Raw genomic sequence first — 18,322 nt, 5'->3', positions numbered from 1 at the left:
ATGCCCAGCTTGTATAACCGACTCGATATTTTTAAGTATAAAATGTTTTTTGGGGGAGGGCAGCAGGCCTCAGGCTCTGGGGGGGCCATGGAGTCAGGCCAGTCGCGGAGGCCTGAATGCTTCACAGTAATGGTGGTCACCCCAGTCATCATGGCCGCCTCACCAGAGTCCCCTCGCAAGGTGGCCACCAGCCCAGAGCCCGCTCGCAAGGTGGCCGCCAGCCCAGAGCCCGCTCAGAGCCTACTCGCAAGGTGGCCGCCAGCCCAGAGCCTGCTCAGAACCCGCTCGCAAGATTGCCGCATCTGAGCTCCCTGCCTCGTCCAAAATGGATGCTTCTGAGCTTCCTGCCTTGCCCAGGATGTCCGCATCTGAGCTCCCTGCCTTGTCCAAGATGGCCACTTCTGAGCTCCCTGCCTCGTCCAAGATGGCCACTTCTGAGCTCCCTGCCTCGTCCAAGATGGATGCTTCTGAGCTTCCTGCCTTACCCAGGATGTCCGCATGTGAGCTCCTTGCCTTGTCCAAGATGGCCACCACTGCCCTTCCAGCCCTGCCTGCACCTCTGCTCCACGGCCCAGGTTCGCCTCTGCCCACGACCGTCGATATAGCGCTGTTTTCCTCAACAAAACCAAAAGACTGGTTTCGCATATTACAAATCATTCAGAGGGAATTTGTGAGGCACATATAATGTTTGAGCACTAGCCTTTATTATTTATTTACTTACCTCCCTAGGAGGTGTAGCTACAGTGCATTTATGTGACTGAGTCATGCCACTCTCCACACAGACGAGCCACTCTCTGCGCCCCTACCTCACTCCCGAACTCGGTGAGTCAACAATCACATTTGGTGAGTAAGGAAAGAGCCAGGACATTCTGCATGCACCTGAAGCGATAAGAGATGGGTGGGATGTATGTGGTTCAGGGAGATGAGGGTCAAAAGCTGTACTGCATGGATAATTGTGCTCTTTTGTCCCTTTTCATTCTTTCTTAAAAAAAAAACTACCCCTCCTCTGGATTCTATTTTCAGTTTTAAAGCCACATTTGAAGCATCAGTCTTTTTATATTTTTCCTATGTAGAGATGCATGTTGGGCAAAATGGCTAGCATTAGTATGCAGGAGTGAAACAAATGCATATCTAGGGATCACTGCTTGTTTGTGTTTGTGAGTGTGTGAACTATCTTGAGAATGAAATTATTTATGTGGTCATATTCCAGCAACAATTGTGTTTATTATTGATTTTGCCAGTCATGCCGTATTCCCTACAGTTGTAGAGAACTGTACTGTGAATAAGAATAGAGCAGTGTATAAGTTATTCAGTAACTCCTTGAAAGTTACAGAACAAACATTACTGCACTCTTGAAATGCACTTTCTCAACTCTGCGCACCAATTTTATAGACATTTTGATAGACAGCTTTACTGTGCTGCTTCAATCCAATGCACGTTGGAGCTGTATTGCCTTGGGTTCTTGTTTTTGGGAAGACTGGGAAATTGTTACAAAGGCTTTGGTGAAAGGTTTTGGTTCCAAAGTCCAATTATACAAATGCTTATTTTGTATTACAATATGTGACCCTGTCTGTGAAATTCAAGCTAAAGTCTCGATTAGGAGCATCAATTAACGTAATTAATGTAAGTAATTCAATTATTTTAAATACTGAAATTAATTTATTTTCATCTTTGACATGGCCTTACTAAGTCAATATTAAAGATAACAAGAACATATTTTCCTAGAATATTCTTTATTGGGCTGTTTAATGATTAATCGCATGCAGAATAAAAGTTTGTGGTTATAATAATATAATAATAAATGTATGATATGCATAATAATAATTTTCTATTTATGAAATGCATGCATGTATGTATTTAAGAAAAATATAAAAGTGTTTATATTTTAATTTAATTTATATTTAAATATATACGTACATGCAAATATTTCCTTAATATATACAGTTATGTAGAATGCACAATAGCACTTTACTGTATTTTGTACTTTACATATCCTGCATTTTATATGTATATATTGTTGTATTTTAATGTAAGTCCTTACTTTGTAGCACATATTTCCCTTCTGGGACAAACCTGTGTGTGTATGTGTATGTGTATGTGTTTATAAATACAAAACAAATATTCACAGTGCACAGACATACTGTATATTATGTAAACAGAAACTTCTATTCTGGATGCGATTAATCGTTGAACAGCCCTAGTTCTTTACATTATGTAGAATAATGTTTTGTGGACAACAGTATAAATGACTGATCTGGGGTCAATGTATATGTTTGGCCAGTAGGAGTAGATTTGCTGGACACAATGTAATTGATCATTTATATTCAAGTTATTGGTTTTCAAAATTTACAATGCCTTTCAATAGCGACTGATGAATCTGATTAAGCTTTATGAATTCTGAAGTGTATCTATGATGGAGTGTATGTGATTGTACAAGACGGCGTATTCAAACACTACCATAAAATCCAGGGTTCAGATGAGGTGTACGACTCAGTACATTTGTATCTTTATCATTTTATTTTTAGTGTTCAAAAATGCAGCGAGGCAGCGATCTATCCCTAAGGGTCTTCATGAATATTCATCTCCTGGTTTTTATGAGAAGCGGTTTACAATTGCAAAAGAATAACTTTGTACGTTCTCAGCAGCCTTTAGAACACCGGATCGTAAATGTCTATTTTGTGCTTAGCGTCCACGGCCTGTAAATGTCACACAGCTTTTCTCTACATTTGTAATGGAATGCAGATTAAATTGCCAGTTTAGCCAGAGATGAATATCTGAAATACTAAAATAATGCAAGAGGGTTAATAAAACAAGCATTATAGTCTGGCACCACAATGTGCTACCGCTAACCCATTGACCTATTTCTAATTGATGACATGCTCATAAGTTACTTATGGCCGAACACGATGGAAGAAAGAATAAAGCGTCAAGGGATAGAGAGAAACGCGTGTAAATGATCAAAAGCATGGTGCAGCTCTCAGGGAGAGAATGCTCCAGAGCACACAGCTCTCACATGGGGAGTGGTGTTCTTTGGCACGTTGTAAATCTAGGGCAACTACTCGCTTGACCGGCAACAGCGCACATACATGCACATTTAAACACAATCAGCAATTGCACTCACTGAGAGTTAATGTATATATGAAGGGCCAGAGGGCCTGAACGTGGAAGGCCCTGTTTCCATGGATATATTTTGTTCTGTCATTCCAGCCAATGGGGTACGATAACAACAATCCGTGGTAGGGGGAGGGGCGGGATCAAGAAGGACATTGCTCATTAGAAGGAAGTCAAAATGCACCCACACTGCAAATGTTAACACGTATGGGGACGCATGTCTGACTGTGTTATTTAATGTCCGTTGATAGGAGATGGTCTATCAAACCACATAGATTGAGCACAGGTGGAATCTTTTACCGTGTTAATGGAGACCACCTGAAAGAATGCGCTATATAACACAGGGTGCTATAGTAATTGCCTCATTGGAACCACTGGCATTTTTCTAGGGCTGTGAAATATTGATTGCATAGGTGCTTTGATTGCTTACGTCTGCTTTTTTACCCTGAAGACATTGTGTTTTAGGATTGTGTTTAGGATTGTGTTTAAACTTGATTGCATCAACGCTGCATTGATTTTCAAAGCCTGTTAATGTTCTTGTTATATAAATGAAAACACAGAGTGCTGAATTAAAGTTGACATTCAAAAATGGATCCTATTTAATTTCTTGTCCTCATAAAAAAAACAATTCATGAAATGTATAAACTCCTCCCCAATTTCTTCCTATTCCTAGGAGTTATTTTTGGCAAAATTTTTACATAAATGCAAATATTTCCTAAATACATACAGTTATGTAGAATGCACAATAGCACTTTACTGTGTTTTGTACTTTACATATCCTGCATTTTATATGTATATATTGTTGTATTTTAATGTAAGTCCTTACTGTGTTTTATTTTATTATTGTATGTACAGAGCGACATTGTAGCACTTTGACATATTTCCCTTCAGGGACAAATAAAGTTTACCCCTTACGCTTATGTATATGTGCATGTGCAATTGCTACAATGCAAGCTCTCACACTCCATTGTACACAATCTATCAATGTGGCTGATGTTATTTTTGTCTGATAATGCTAATGTCTGAACACTTGCCCTCATATTGACCCTCTACTGACCCAGACACATGTTTTTATTTGCAAACAGCATATATAAATGCAGAGAGGAGCAAGCGGAGGCAAATAGGGAGAGAAGGGGAGATTTAATTGACTGATCTCGTAGGACATATCTAATGATAGATACTGACAGCGGATCCCCTTAAACTACATGCCGGACTTGCAAAGGTAACTAGCTGAGACGGGTTTCTTGCATCGGATGAATTGAACAGAGCTGATGGGAACATGCAGAACACTGTGTGAAATTCCCGGAGAGCCGGATGTAATGCAGTTACTTACAGTAAACCGGACCTCATGTTTGCACTACTACATCCATGATAAAACCGGCTTAGCTTTTTGTTTATTGGATGATCTAAGGACCATCCTGATCTGTGACTGTTCACACATTTATTAAAAGACATTTTGGTTGATCTGCTTTACTAGTGAATAGCCAAATACAGGTGTGTGATTGGATCAGTCATGCCACATTTGGAGGTACTGTTGTCAAATGCACGTGACCTTCTTGCATTTGTAGTGTAAGTGCTATTCCAATCTAATGTGGTCTGGACAACAGTATAAGAGATAACCTACTTACCTGTCAATCAACCACTGAACTAAAACAAGGGTTTTAAACTTGTATTTATGACTTCATGATTTGGTTGATTTAGATTTCATGATTAGACACAAAGAGTTTTAATGAAAAAAAAAAGAGCATGGGCACTGAACATATTGTAAAATTAGAATATGAACGATTATTGGACAACAGAGGTCTGTTCCGTTTTTATCAGCATGAGGTATCACATTGTATTTTGACACTGTACGGCAATGCCATACAAATGTCAACCTTACCTCAAAGCTTGCTGATAGATCAGATATCAATATTTGGTGATTTAAATTACCATCTCTCTTAAGGGTTTAAACCATTTTCTATTTTTAAAGCTTGATTTTAGTCAAGTAAGTGCCGCTTTCAGAATTGTCACATCCATAATGGTCCATATTCCTCATAAAATGGCATATAGAGAATAAATATAACAATTTTATGTTCAAGACAAGCCACCCCTTCTCCAGTTGTTGGGTATCGTTACTTCTTGTTTGTGCATTTTTATTCACAGAAATCCTATAAATTATTTCGTCTCAAAAATGGTGTCCTTTTTTGTCACATCTACAACTAATTTTTATTTCCCTCTTCTTAAATAGAAAACATGTACTGTATAGATTGATATTTTTCTGTTGTTTGGATTCTTATCAACAGGGGTTTAGTAAAATATAAACAGACCCACCAAGCAAAAAGTCATCGAAAAGACGTCAAAATGACATCTGGTGCTGGGTGGGGATGGTTTAATATATTTTGTAATAGAGAATTCTCTGAGAGTTTATATTTCAAGTTCTGACTGAAAATGTCACATCCATAACTCTAGAATTGCCTAGTAAGTAATACGTAAGTATATACAGTTTACACACAGAAAAATAAAGGTTCTTCAGTGGTTCTTTGAGATTATTGAGGTGCTATTTAGCACCGCTGGCATATAAAGAACCAGTTAAGCCCCTGTATGGTTCTTCAGCGGTTCTCTGTCGGTTCTTTGGGATGGTTAAGGTGCTATATAGCACCGCTACCATACAAAGAACCTGTTAAGCCCCTCACTCCTCCATATAAGGAGAAAGAACCGTTTTGGCACAAAAGGGCTGCACTTCATGCATGTATTTAAATGGCCTTCATATGGCTTGGTTTTACATTGCTTGGTTAAATATGCTTGACTGCAAAATAATGTTTGCATTTAGTATACTTTTTATTATTATTATAATAACAAGAAATACTTTTAACATGTAACAAACATAGGGCACATTTCAATCCAATTAATAATCAAGTGGAATATATGGGCAATTTTTCACGTCTTATTTGACTTTATAAACACTAAGCAGTCTGAAAAAGTTATGTATTATATTATATATTCATATATGTTTTTTTATTTTAGATGTTATTTCAAGGACAACATTAAATAACAGTAAATAACTTGAGCTACCATGATTGTCTCTTGCGTTTCAACTGGTCGCTCACGAGTCTGTAAAAACGCGGGCAGCACATTTTGAATTTCAACGGTCAAGGAGAGTCAAGTGCATCGCGTCGGGTTGACAGAGATATCTGTGGTAAGTCAGAGAAATTAATGTTTAATCAATGACATTTTATAAACTTTAATTATTTTGTGCTAGAATGGTTTTTGTACTAAATATCTGTTTAATATGTTTAAAAGATTATTAATTTAAAACGAACTGTAAAACATTGTGGCAGCCAGCATCATAGACTTACAATACAGGTAAATGTTTTATTTTCTATATTAGCGTTCATAAAACAGGACTACAGTTCTCTGCAATCTCGACTGTAGATTTGAGCCTGCCCACTCGCCAAACAAGGCCGTGCTGCCGGGTTACGTTACAGCGTCACTACAGCGGGCGCTGCAATGCAGAGGGACCGCAGGAAGCAGCACGTACAGTACAGTACAGAAATGTCTTAAGTAGCCTATATATGTTATTTACATTACAATATGTACAAATAAAACCAAATGATTGTATCCACAGTGTTACGTTTATTCTTTAGCATTAGCTAACGCTAGCGCATTCACCAATAGACCATTTGATCTTCAGTAGCTGACGTGCTGTGGCTCAATCACATCTGCACTCTTAAAGTGATGACAACAAACTGTAGTACCAGTTAAGGTTTAAATCCTTACGTGTAATAATGTAAATCCATGCTCGGAATATTATTAAATCTCTATGAAGCTTCATAAAACGGGACACAGCCATGCCTGACGGAACCACAGTCACGTGTGGATTTAAACGCTGCAGGTCATGACTGAACTAAAGTTTTATATTATAGCATCATTACATGTTTAATATATAGTATTTTAACAATACGATGTATTTCACTAATCTATATTACACGTCAATTCCCCCAAAACGAGTGCTGGTAAAGCACATTTGCTATGGGTGAATACAACCCGGAAGTTTTCCCGCCCCCTGAGATTTTACCGGAAATACGTAGGCAGCACTCCATGCATTGAGTGTATTGAAGCCTGCTATTAAAGCAGACAGCAGAGAAAACATGTTGTCAGTTTAGACGTGTTGTGTTCATGTTGCCATGTAAGTATGTGATCATATTAAGCCAAGTCTATACATTTTAAAAATATAGGTATTAGTGTGCACATGGCCTGAATTATTAATTTTGTTTAATTTGTTTTTTTGTGTTCATGAAATAGGATACAGTTTGGGAAGGACCTTTATCCTAAAATACTGCTCTTCAGTTTCTGACCATGAACATCTTCAATGTGGCAAGACATGGAATCCAGAGAGAAATGCTGACCAGCTTAGCAAATGTAAGGAATAATTATAAGTATAATTGCTGATTTATTCTTATTATTGAGTTATTATTTGTATTATACTTGTTGACTGTACATTATCCTTATCCAGATCTCTTACATTTTATTTTATATCAAAGTATGTGCCAGTAACTTATGCTTTGTTTTTGTTTACAGTGGTATTGTAGATCTGGAAAAGAATGCTGCACTGCTTATTTTACCATCCTCATTTTGCGAAAATAGCGGGTTTCACTTCTGTCTATTCAATGTAAGTTTTATAAGTTAACAGTGTTTTTTATTTTATTAGTAGAAACAAAATCTCTCATCGTCCTGCTGTTCCAAAATGTATAACTTTCATTCTTCTATGCTAAGTAGATGTTTGGGAATATTAAGGAATTTATAACCGTCAACATTTACTTCAATTGAATGGTAAGAACGATAAAATGATAATGAATGACATCATTTGGTGTCTTGTGTCATACAGGTTTGGGATAAAATGGGGTTGACTGAATCTCAAAGAGGCTTTTATTGTATTCTCAATTACTCACTACATGTTTAATATTTTTCCAACTTACAGCAAAGCTAATAACAGGAATAATTCTTTGTGGCACTTCAAGACCCCCAGTTGTGAAGACATGGAACTGACAGAGGCACTAAAGAATCTCTTAGTGTCACGGTCCTGTCTGTGTCCTAGTGTTCCCCTGCCTGTTTCTCCTATTTTTACCCTATGGACTACACCTCCCATCATGCTCCACGCTCCCTCACCTTTTCCTCGTCTCCCATCAACCTCACCTGTCACCGATACCCTCATCACAGAGACTGTACAGTATATATACTCTCCCTGTTCCTTTGTTAGGGGGCAGTCGTGGCTAGAGAGTCGGACTTGTGACCAGAAGGTTGCCGGTTCGATTCTCAGGGCCGGCAGGTAACGACTGAGGTGCCCTTGAGCAAGGCACCTTACCCCTACTTGCTCCCCGGGCGCTGCAGTGATAGCTGCCCACTGCTCCGGGTGCACTTGTGTTCACGACTGGCTATGCGTGTGTTCACTACTCTCTGGATGGGTTAAATGGCATGCAGAGGTCACATTTCGGGTATGGGTCACCATACCTGACAAATAGGTCACTTTCACTTTTCACTTCACTTTCACTTTGTTCATTGTCAAGTCTCGTCTATATAGTCTGCAATTACGTTGTGTTCTCCAGTGAATTCTTTTGTTGTTGTGCTTTAAAATATATACTGTAGTATTGGATATCTCTCCGACTGTGGTCTGTGGCTGCATACACACCCCCGTGACACTTAGCTGTCTATGTTTTATTCAGTGTGATATATGCGAAACCCATCATTCGCACAAAAAATGTCATTGAGCACTGTTTGTTTAAACTTATTAGTGGCTTCCCAAATTATACAACCCACTTATACCATGGTATTTTATGAGGTGTATTGCCATAATGAACCTAGTACTTGTGGTTAATGGTTTAATGCCAATTTTTTTAGGACTTAAGCTTTAATGCTGTTATGAATGTTATGTTTTTATGTTATTTGTTCATTTAAGTACTTAATAATAGTCCTGAATGCTCAAACACAAAACATATTTTACTGTTGTTTCATAGTGATTATTCTGATTTATAATTTATATGCTATTATGTTTATCATTTATGGTTGAAATGCGTGTCATGTTTACAGTCATTAAATCTGTTACTATTTAATAATAAGTAATTCTGCTGTGGTTATTTAAGATGTCAAAAATAGGTCAATAATAGAACCTTTTCACAGTCTACAAATAACCCTAAAGTTCTGTAGACAAGAGCACCATTTTTGTTGAAGCAATAAAGTGCTACGTGGCACCTCTTATGGTTCTACATAGCACCATTTGATAAAGGTGCTAAATAGCACCTTTAAAAATAGGTGCTATATAGCACTAAAAACGGTTCCCCTATGATTACGAGCCAAAGAACCACTTTTGGTGCTATTTAGCACCATTTTTTCATAGAGTGTACTGTACATGAAATAAGACCTGCCTCACCTTCAAATCTAATCGCAAGTGTTTACAGGAGACGCCTATGACATGAAATGAAATGCCAAGTGTAGATGGTGATCTGGATTGTGATTGGATTATCTGAGATGAATGTTACCTCCATGTGTGAAGAGAGCCTTACATCTGAGACCAGTGAGTTTAAATATCAGTTGATCCACACATAAAATCTTTTCAGATACTGTGATTAACAACTAACAACTTTTTTTCCCTCTTGCCAAACACAAATTAATCCACCAGGGAAAGGCAGAAAAGAGAAACATAAAGATAAAATAACTAATGCTCTCTCATTGCCTCTCTGTATGCTTTGCGGTTGAGACTAATTAAATTAACAGAGCTGAGCCGAAGGCTTTCAGCACAGTCTCTGAACTGAGGGCGGTAGCGTTTGAGAATGATTGCCCGGGATTGACATGATCCCTATCATGAGAAAGACAGGAAATCCATCCACTGCGTGTGGAATATTGAGGCCAAGTATTGTACGTTTGCTGGTGTATATTTTGTTCGTGAAGATTACATTGCATTTCTGATTCTTGTGTATCATTTATTAATGGAGATGTTTTGTGACAAGAATGTTCAAAATCACACTTTAATGATGGTAACTGAACTAATGATGGTCATGATAAGAACTGACAGTGTGACTCTTCACCACATTGACTCATATCATGTCCATTTGCTTTGTTAAAATAAACTTCATGATTCATTTTTGAACATTTCTAAAATGTACTACACAATTCTGTACTTTGATCTTAAAGGGGAGATTTTCTTCTACGTTTACACAGTGTAATATAAATCTTAGTGGTCCACAGAATGTGTGTGTGAAGTTTCAGCTTTCAGCTCAAAATACACCACATATCTTTTATTATACCATGCTCTAAATGCTCAGTTTTGCATGTGAGGAGAAACACACTGTTTTGGTGTGTGGCTCTTTAAGTGCAAATGAGCTGCTAGTCTCCACCCCCTTTTCAGCAGAAAACGCAGCCAGGGCTGTGAGCCTGTGCTTCCAACCACAAAACAAGAAAGAAGGGTCGCATTACGCGAATGAGAAACACTGTGTCTCGTCTTTAAACACCAAACAATTATTTTCTATAAGCAAGCGGACTCCTAACAAACACGCCACGCTTTCTATATGCGAAAGTACACATGACAAACTGGTCACGTATTTACAAACCACACACACTGCTTTCTGTAAGTGAAAGTAATCAAGACAAACACGTCGCGTTTTCTCTAAGTTCATGTAACGTTACATAGGACAATCCCATCGCGTGTTTACAAGCCATACACATTGCTTTCTACGAGTAATCGGACAAACTTGTCACAGTGACATTTTACCTACTTTCACACAAGTTGACAGGTCTTAAAAAAAATACCGGTACTTACAATGTCTTTATCTGTAGCTTTGCCTCATTCCGTCTGGAGAATTTCCATTGAAAATAAAATAAATTCATTGCTCTTTTGTCTCCTCTGAGGCTGGGACTCTAAATAATGTTCTGTGCTGGTCTGTCAACAACAGAACAGTTAGCATGCTTTGCTCGAACTTTTGCCATAGTGTCGGAACTAACACACATATGTCGCTTACAAAAACAAAAATGGCGGCAGCGCCATGGGTGGAAACGTACAGATTAAGGGGTGGTAATATAATAATAAGAACCCCTACCTACGTCAGAAAGGGTGCAAAATTTGATCGGCTCGTTTTCTCACAGGCTTGCAGAGATAGGCTCACCAAAACAAAGGTTGTCATTTTTCAAGTTTTCTGAGTTGGTATGCACCAGAGACCCAATTATAGCACTTAAACACGGAAAAAGTCAGATTTTCGTGAAAGGGCCTCTTTAAAAGTTCCCTTTCTGCAACCGACCTGAACCTCCGGCGTTATGCCACAACCTTTTAGCACCTCTTTGCTCTTTTGAGCTTAAGCTAACGCCACACATTGTTCTGGATGTTGGCCTCATACAAACAGGAACAGATGCTGTTCCTTAATTACCAAGAATCTGCCAGCTGTATTTTTGAAGAAATCCATAGTACAAGCTGATAATGTTTTGTATCACTTATTCATCATTTTATGTGCATGTATAATATACTTTTCCAACATCTATGAAAAAAATCTTGCAGAGTCTACAGACCTATTATTTGGTAATATGGTTCAACTGTTTAACAAGCGTCATGCGAATCAATAGATTGAATCTGATGTGCTGTTTACCACAGTGGTGCAGAGTGAGTGTTTTATAGATGTTAATGACTCTCATTTAATGTTCTGCTCTCTTTGTGAATAGGGGGGAGCAGTTTGTGCAACCTCACAAAATGCATTGTTCACTGTCTACCTCTATTGGGCTTAAGTTAACAAAGATTATTAGGTAGCTCAGTAAAATATTTGAGTATTCTGCAGTCCGAACTGTTACATAACTACTGCTAAACAGATAATAGGATAATATGTATTCATTTCATATTCTTTTAGTTCAGCTGAAATCAATATTTCATGTGCAATAGTTCATTTATGCCATTAAGCAGGATAATGTACAGTTAGCTTGATGTTATTGCAAAACACATTCCTTTTTGGCTGATCCTGATGCTTAAAGGGATAGTTCACCCATAAATAAAATTCTGTCATCATTTACTCACCCTCGTATTGTTCCAAATATGTATAAATTTATTTGTTCAACTTAACACAAAGGAAGATATTTGAAAGAATGTCAGTAACCAAACAGATCTCATCCCCCATTGACTCCCTTAGTATTTATTTTCCCTACTATGGCAGTAAATGGGGGTTGATATCTGTTTGGTTACTGACATTTTTCCAAATATCTTCCTTTGTGTTCATCAGAACAAAGAAATGTATACAGGTTAGGACAACCTGAGGGTGAGTAAATGATGACAGAATTTTCATTTTTGGGAGAACTATCCCTTTAAGTTTATTTTGTATATTTTTTGGCTGACTATGACTTGTTATGGAAAGTTGGCTAGACAACAATGCTACCGAATACATTTTACTAAAAGTGCCTGTACTGTATATGAGTGATTTTATAAGGTTTAATATGCACTGTAAAAAAAGATTGTATTTTAACAGGAAAAAACCTTAATATTTTACTGTAATTTTTTCTTTTTTTTAATTGTATACAAATTTTATTAAAATTACAGACAATTATCTGTTAATTAATAAACCAAATATTATTTTACGTGTTAAGACAGTAATGACAAATTACATGTTTTTCTTGTTTTTGTAGAGAAAAAATACTGTAATATTTATACAGTATTTTTACTGCTTTCTGAAATAACATACAAATTTATGTAAAATTATGATAATTTTCTGTAATTAAATTTTGTTGCTCATTATATAAAGGTTTACATCTATACAAATAATTTAACGTTTTTCTTCTGTATTTTTAAGTCAGATCTTAGTTTTTTTATTAGTGTATATGCATATTTTTACATTAAATTTTTTAGCAAACTGTTTAGTTAGGCTACAGTACATTTAAACAATACACAGTCAAAATTACAAAGCTGCACTACTCTTGAGGTTGGAACTTTCATGTTTCCTGAAAGTGATATGACAGCCCCGTTGAAAAAAACAGCATATGCTGGTTAGGTATTCTTTGAAGCATGGTAGCTGGTTTAGGCTGATCATGTGTTGGTCCTTAGCAAGCAACTAGCTCCTGCTCAGGACCATCTTAAATCAGTTCGTGACCATGGACCAGCCGGTTGCATAAAGCACCTTAAGTGTAATTTTGCCTTAAGTGTGTCCTTAAGTATACCTTAAGTTTTACTAAAGTTATTCTCCTATTGTCTTCGGTAAAGTGAAATCACCTCTTAAGTGTCATACTTAAGGGAAAAACTTAAGGTGCTTTATGCAACCAGGCCCCGCACATGACCAGCTCAAACCAGCTACCATGCTTCAAAACATACCTAACTACAGTAGCATATGCTGTTTCAGGGAGAGAAAGCACGTGGCAGTAAACATGACAAAAGTTGCAATAGTCTAGCCAACAAAAACATGATTAATGATAATCATTAATAAATTCATCTTTTCCCATGTCATGAATGGCTATGGCCTAACCACTACAGTCCATACCTTAAACCTGGTTAGCTCAGAGAGAAAAACCTTAAAGACAGGAGAATGGACTGATTTAAAACTGATTTGCAGTTAATTAAACATATGAAAACAAACGTAATCAGTATAGAACTTTGGAGAATGTGGCCAGAGGCTTAACAGATTTGTTCAAATTCAAGAGTTCTAGGACAATAAATCGAGCTGTAAGTTACCATAATGTTAATACATTTAGTAATGATCTTTTCATATGGGCCTGCAGTATGTCATTAGCATCTTGTTTGCTCTTTTGTTATTTTGTAAAAGTAGTGGCTGCATTTTTGTTGATTGTTGTCAGCCCTAATTTTGTTTCATGTAATGGCACTGAAACATTTTATATTTGTGTGCCTGTTTTTTAGAAACCACTTCCAAGCACCAAACGTGTGTAAGCATGTATTCATTAAACTTGTACCAAACATTAGTTAATTTTATTCATATACTGCAATGAAAACATCTGACCAATTAAATATATAGCAACATTCAAACAACACGAAACACGTTTATTTTCTTTTAAAAACAACCTATCTTAACTATAGCTGTTGTTACTACACTTGCTATTGGTAAACAGATGTCATTGGTTGACTCCCCGTGCTGCTTTGAGCACGATTGGTTATTCTGACTGTCATTCAGGAAACTAGCCAATTAGAGCTGTTCGCGCCCTTCACTGGTTCATTTTGAACATACGCGATGAAGTGATGTCTGTCAGTTAGTTTCAGTAGTATTGATGGTCCAGTTATATGTAAACTGGAGACACGAAGTCGTGTGGAAGTTGCAGGCTGCTGGAGAATAATCACACGCATTAACAGCTTTACCAGCGACCAGCAGAAGGTAAAAACTTGTTTTTGTATGTTCGTCTAGTGTGATGCTAATCGCGATTAGCGATATTAGCACTAACGTCAATGCTATAACATTCTACATAATATTGAGCTTAAGTAAACTTCCTCTTCTCACACGTGTTTTTCTTTAAGTACACAGAAATATATGATAAGATTTGCCTGGGCAGTACACACACCTGGTAAATATGTGTAACGTTAGATTTCTTTCTGACTTTCTTTTGCATTCCATTTTAAACACTAATTTCAACAATAACTCTTAATGATAACACATTTGCTCTCATTTTTTAGATGAAGGGAAGAAAAGCTACCCAGGCCCCCAAAATCCATCAGTAGTAAGTGTTTAAACATTCGACCTGAGTATTTGTATTATGTTATTATCAAATGTGTAATATTATGTATATGCTTAATACTGTAATAACATCCACGTACAGTTAAACATTTACACCATTTGTGAAAGAAAAATGGTCTATTCCTTTAAACTGGTCATTTGTTTTGCTTATTTAATGATGGAAGTTATAAGACTTACATTTAAGTTAGCATTGCAACTTGTTTTCTAACAGTATATTCACATTGCCGTAATGTATAATGATGGCAGATTTAGTCCTTTATCTAACGTTACTACATTGCATATTTGCCACAGACTCATTTACTTTTTTGTGGTATGTTTTTACTTATGTTATGATTTACTTATTCTGACAGTTTGATGTTTGTCCAAATATACTATCAAAACTTCCGCCAATATCTATTTATGACCCTGTGTAAATGTTTTCAACACCACTTGAAACTGTTTTGTATTTCTCCAGGATTAAAAGTTTGTTTTATAAGAATTTGATGAATGTATTGTATGGGGATGTACTTATTATTTACTTTATTATATTCAACCATTTGTTTAAAGCGTATACTGTTATTCTGTACTGTAAAGAAGTTAATCTTTGTGTATGCCGAGTGTACTTTTACAAATTATGGTGATTGTGTTCATATGATTCATATTTTTACCTAAATAAAATGTTATTCTACAATCCTAAACATGTGTTTTTCATTTTATTGACAGTATCTGACTAGTAATTAATGGACAATATCTGTAAAGTTACAGAACATTAAGTGCATTTACTGTATTTGACTGAAAAAATTCAGGAAAGAAACTGTAAAATAACAGTGTTTTTCTGCAGAACATTAGTACTTTCACATAGTTTAAGGAGGCTTATCATTATGATTCAGAAAAAAAAGCATGAAATAACAGTATTTTTCTGTAAAACCTTATGTGCAGTCACTTTATTGAAGGTGTTTGATCGTAATAATTAAGGAAAAGTCTGTGAAATAACTGTGTTTCCCTGTAAAACATTTAAAGAAAAATTACGTAAATGTAATGTTTTTCCCTATTATTTGATTTACGGAGTTTCATCTTAATTTTATGGTTTTTGTTTGGCAGCCGCTGCTGCCAGTGATTTAACCGTTTTTTTACGATATTTTTTTTACAGTGTGGAGCATTGTGACTAATAGGGTGACTATTCAGACATGAAAGTGGCCAAATTCTGGTACTGTGTATTTTAAAAGCTCGTCATTTGTGTTGCTTGGTTTTTCCCCTGCTGCACTTCTCTCAGGGTTTGCCTCCCTTTCACCATTTTCATTACATGATTAAGTAAAACTGCGCATATCAGTGCACTTAGCTGCCATCAGCACTGACACTTGCATGGTGATGTACACTCTGCTCTCCAGCACTCGTTCGCCCTCTCTCTTTTTCTATGAAGAAAATTGAGTACTTTCTTGTTTTCGTGCCAAAATGCAGAGTATAAAACATTCTGAGGTAATGCATTCTATTGCCCAAATAAAAGGACAAAATGGAATGAAATAAGCCAAAAAAGAGTTGGTCGCAAATTCATTGTTAAAGTCCTTTTTAGTTTTATTAAACAGAACAGTGGAATAGAAACCAGAAGAGACAGGGGAAAAGATAAAAGGAAAGGAACTCGGGTTACCTAAAACGCTCGTGTGTATGTCACGGCCACGACCACAAGATAAATGCAGATTTGTTCTGAAGGACTGCACCATGCCTCCTTGAATGACTGACATTTCAATGGTGTTTATTAAGTTAATTCGGTTGAGTTGTGCTCATTAACTTAAACTTCTAAACTGATCTTGAAACTTTTAATATAGTGCTTTGGGAAATAATACCAGAGAAAGGAAAGCATACACATGCAGTTTTTTTAAGGACACCTCTGCATTTGTAATTAGCAAAATCAATGTTATGTCTAATATGAGCAAGAACTGTGGTTGAAAAGTGGGTTAACACTGCGTATAAACCAACAAATTGCCTTTGGCGGTGAACAGATTTTCTTGCTTTCAGTGTTGCCGTTTTGGAAGCTCTAATGAATCAGATTTAATTTCATACATTTTGTTTAGAAACTACTAATTTTCATAAGAACTAAGTGATTGTTTTCTGAAACCTTGAAATGCATCACCTGAGCTCTTTTTTACCATAAATCATACTACAAACAATGCAGCTGCAATGTTCATTCAAGCTTCACGCATGTCTGCTAATGTTAGAGTGAAGTGCACTTTCAGGGGTTTGTTTGCTTGTGAGCGAATACATGCGCTGGAGTGGAGAAGAGTGGAGTTGCTCCTGTGCCTGTTTGACATTGTATGTCCCAGCAGACATGTTCTCATACACAATTAATCGCTCTTTAAATCACTGAGATGGAGCTACTGTACAGTAAAAACCCATCACTTCTAGATGCGCTTTGATTGTTTAAGGATGTGTTGCCATAGCGACCGTTTCTCACACTTTGACACGGTGCCCAAACATATTAACCTCTTTATCGTCTGGAACTTTGGTGACCTCTGGCCTCATCTGACCCAGTGTGTGATGAAGATGGCTTGTCACCATAGTAACAAAGATGTCAGGTCGGTGCGTGTAACAAAATGAACTGTGATTCACTCTCTCAGTCCCAGGTGACATTTCTTGTCACTTGGACATTTCATCATATCTCAGTCAGCCTGTTGTCTTGCTATGTCACTGTTGCAAGACATGCTTCGCTTTGTTAAAATCTGAATCATTTATGAGTTTTCCTATTTTAATTCCTGACATTAATTCTTAACATTTCATTTGGACTCTCTTCCAATCATTAGCTGAAACATTGCTCTTCATATTCAGCCAACAAGACCCAAAATCCATTTAGGCTACTTGAAACTCTAGCCTGCCAAGCCACATGCTACTCATAATTTTGAAGTACTCCAAGTATACTATTTTTGAACAAAATAGTTGGGCACACTACATTCTACCAAAAAGTACATTACTTCAAAACAGTTGTGCTTGTCATGCTGATAAATGTTACGTTATTGCTATTTAGTTTACTCCCCAGCACTTTTGGCTGATCATAAAGCAACTCAACCCACAGATTATGGCCAAGATTCCAACTTGCAACAAGCGCTCAGTCTATTGTTTTTCTAAACTCCCATGCAAAATTCTGCCACTAGCCAGTTTATTGTGCAATCACTGCTTGGCTTACTACCCATTATTAAGCACTTCCTCCAGCCAAGATGACAATGCATCCAATCTTTTTAATTCAGTTATTTTTATGTCACTGGTGCCTAACAAGACACGATCCAATGTATTACTTTACATGTTTGACATAATCACTATAAGTGTGTATACTTTATCGTGCTTTAGTTTATTTCAGGATGGGTTTTGCTAGTGCATTTACACTTTGAGCTCATACGCCTCTCTGTTGAGCTTGCGCACAATGATTCGTATCCGCAGCATGATTTCATTCTGGGATCTGATAGTCTCACAGCTGCGTTGAGAGGCTGAAGCCTGACCCAGTCTGTCACCACATCAGTCGTGTCCCTATTGTATTTTTACACTTGCACGGATATTCAGAGAGGACAGGG

The 18,322-nt window shown here is 37.0% G+C and overlaps 1 long non-coding RNA gene across 1 annotated transcript; it reads left to right on the top strand.

The window, feature by feature from the left end:
• Positions 1 to 14,145: 14,145 nt before the first annotated feature.
• On the top strand, positions 14,146 to 15,383 carry LOC130569615 (uncharacterized). Its single transcript, XR_008964860.1, has 3 exons — positions 14,146 to 14,429; positions 14,570 to 14,616; positions 14,726 to 15,383. It is a non-coding gene; the product is annotated as an uncharacterized LOC130569615 (long non-coding RNA).
• The last annotated feature ends 2,939 nt before the right edge of the window (positions 15,384 to 18,322 follow it).

This window comes from Triplophysa rosa, linkage group LG18, assembly GCF_024868665.1.
Source record: "Triplophysa rosa linkage group LG18, Trosa_1v2, whole genome shotgun sequence".
Taxonomy (NCBI): domain Eukaryota; kingdom Metazoa; phylum Chordata; class Actinopteri; order Cypriniformes; family Nemacheilidae; genus Triplophysa; species Triplophysa rosa.
Note: the sequence above shows the minus strand (reverse complement) of the source record. Positions and strands in the feature narration are given on the sequence as shown.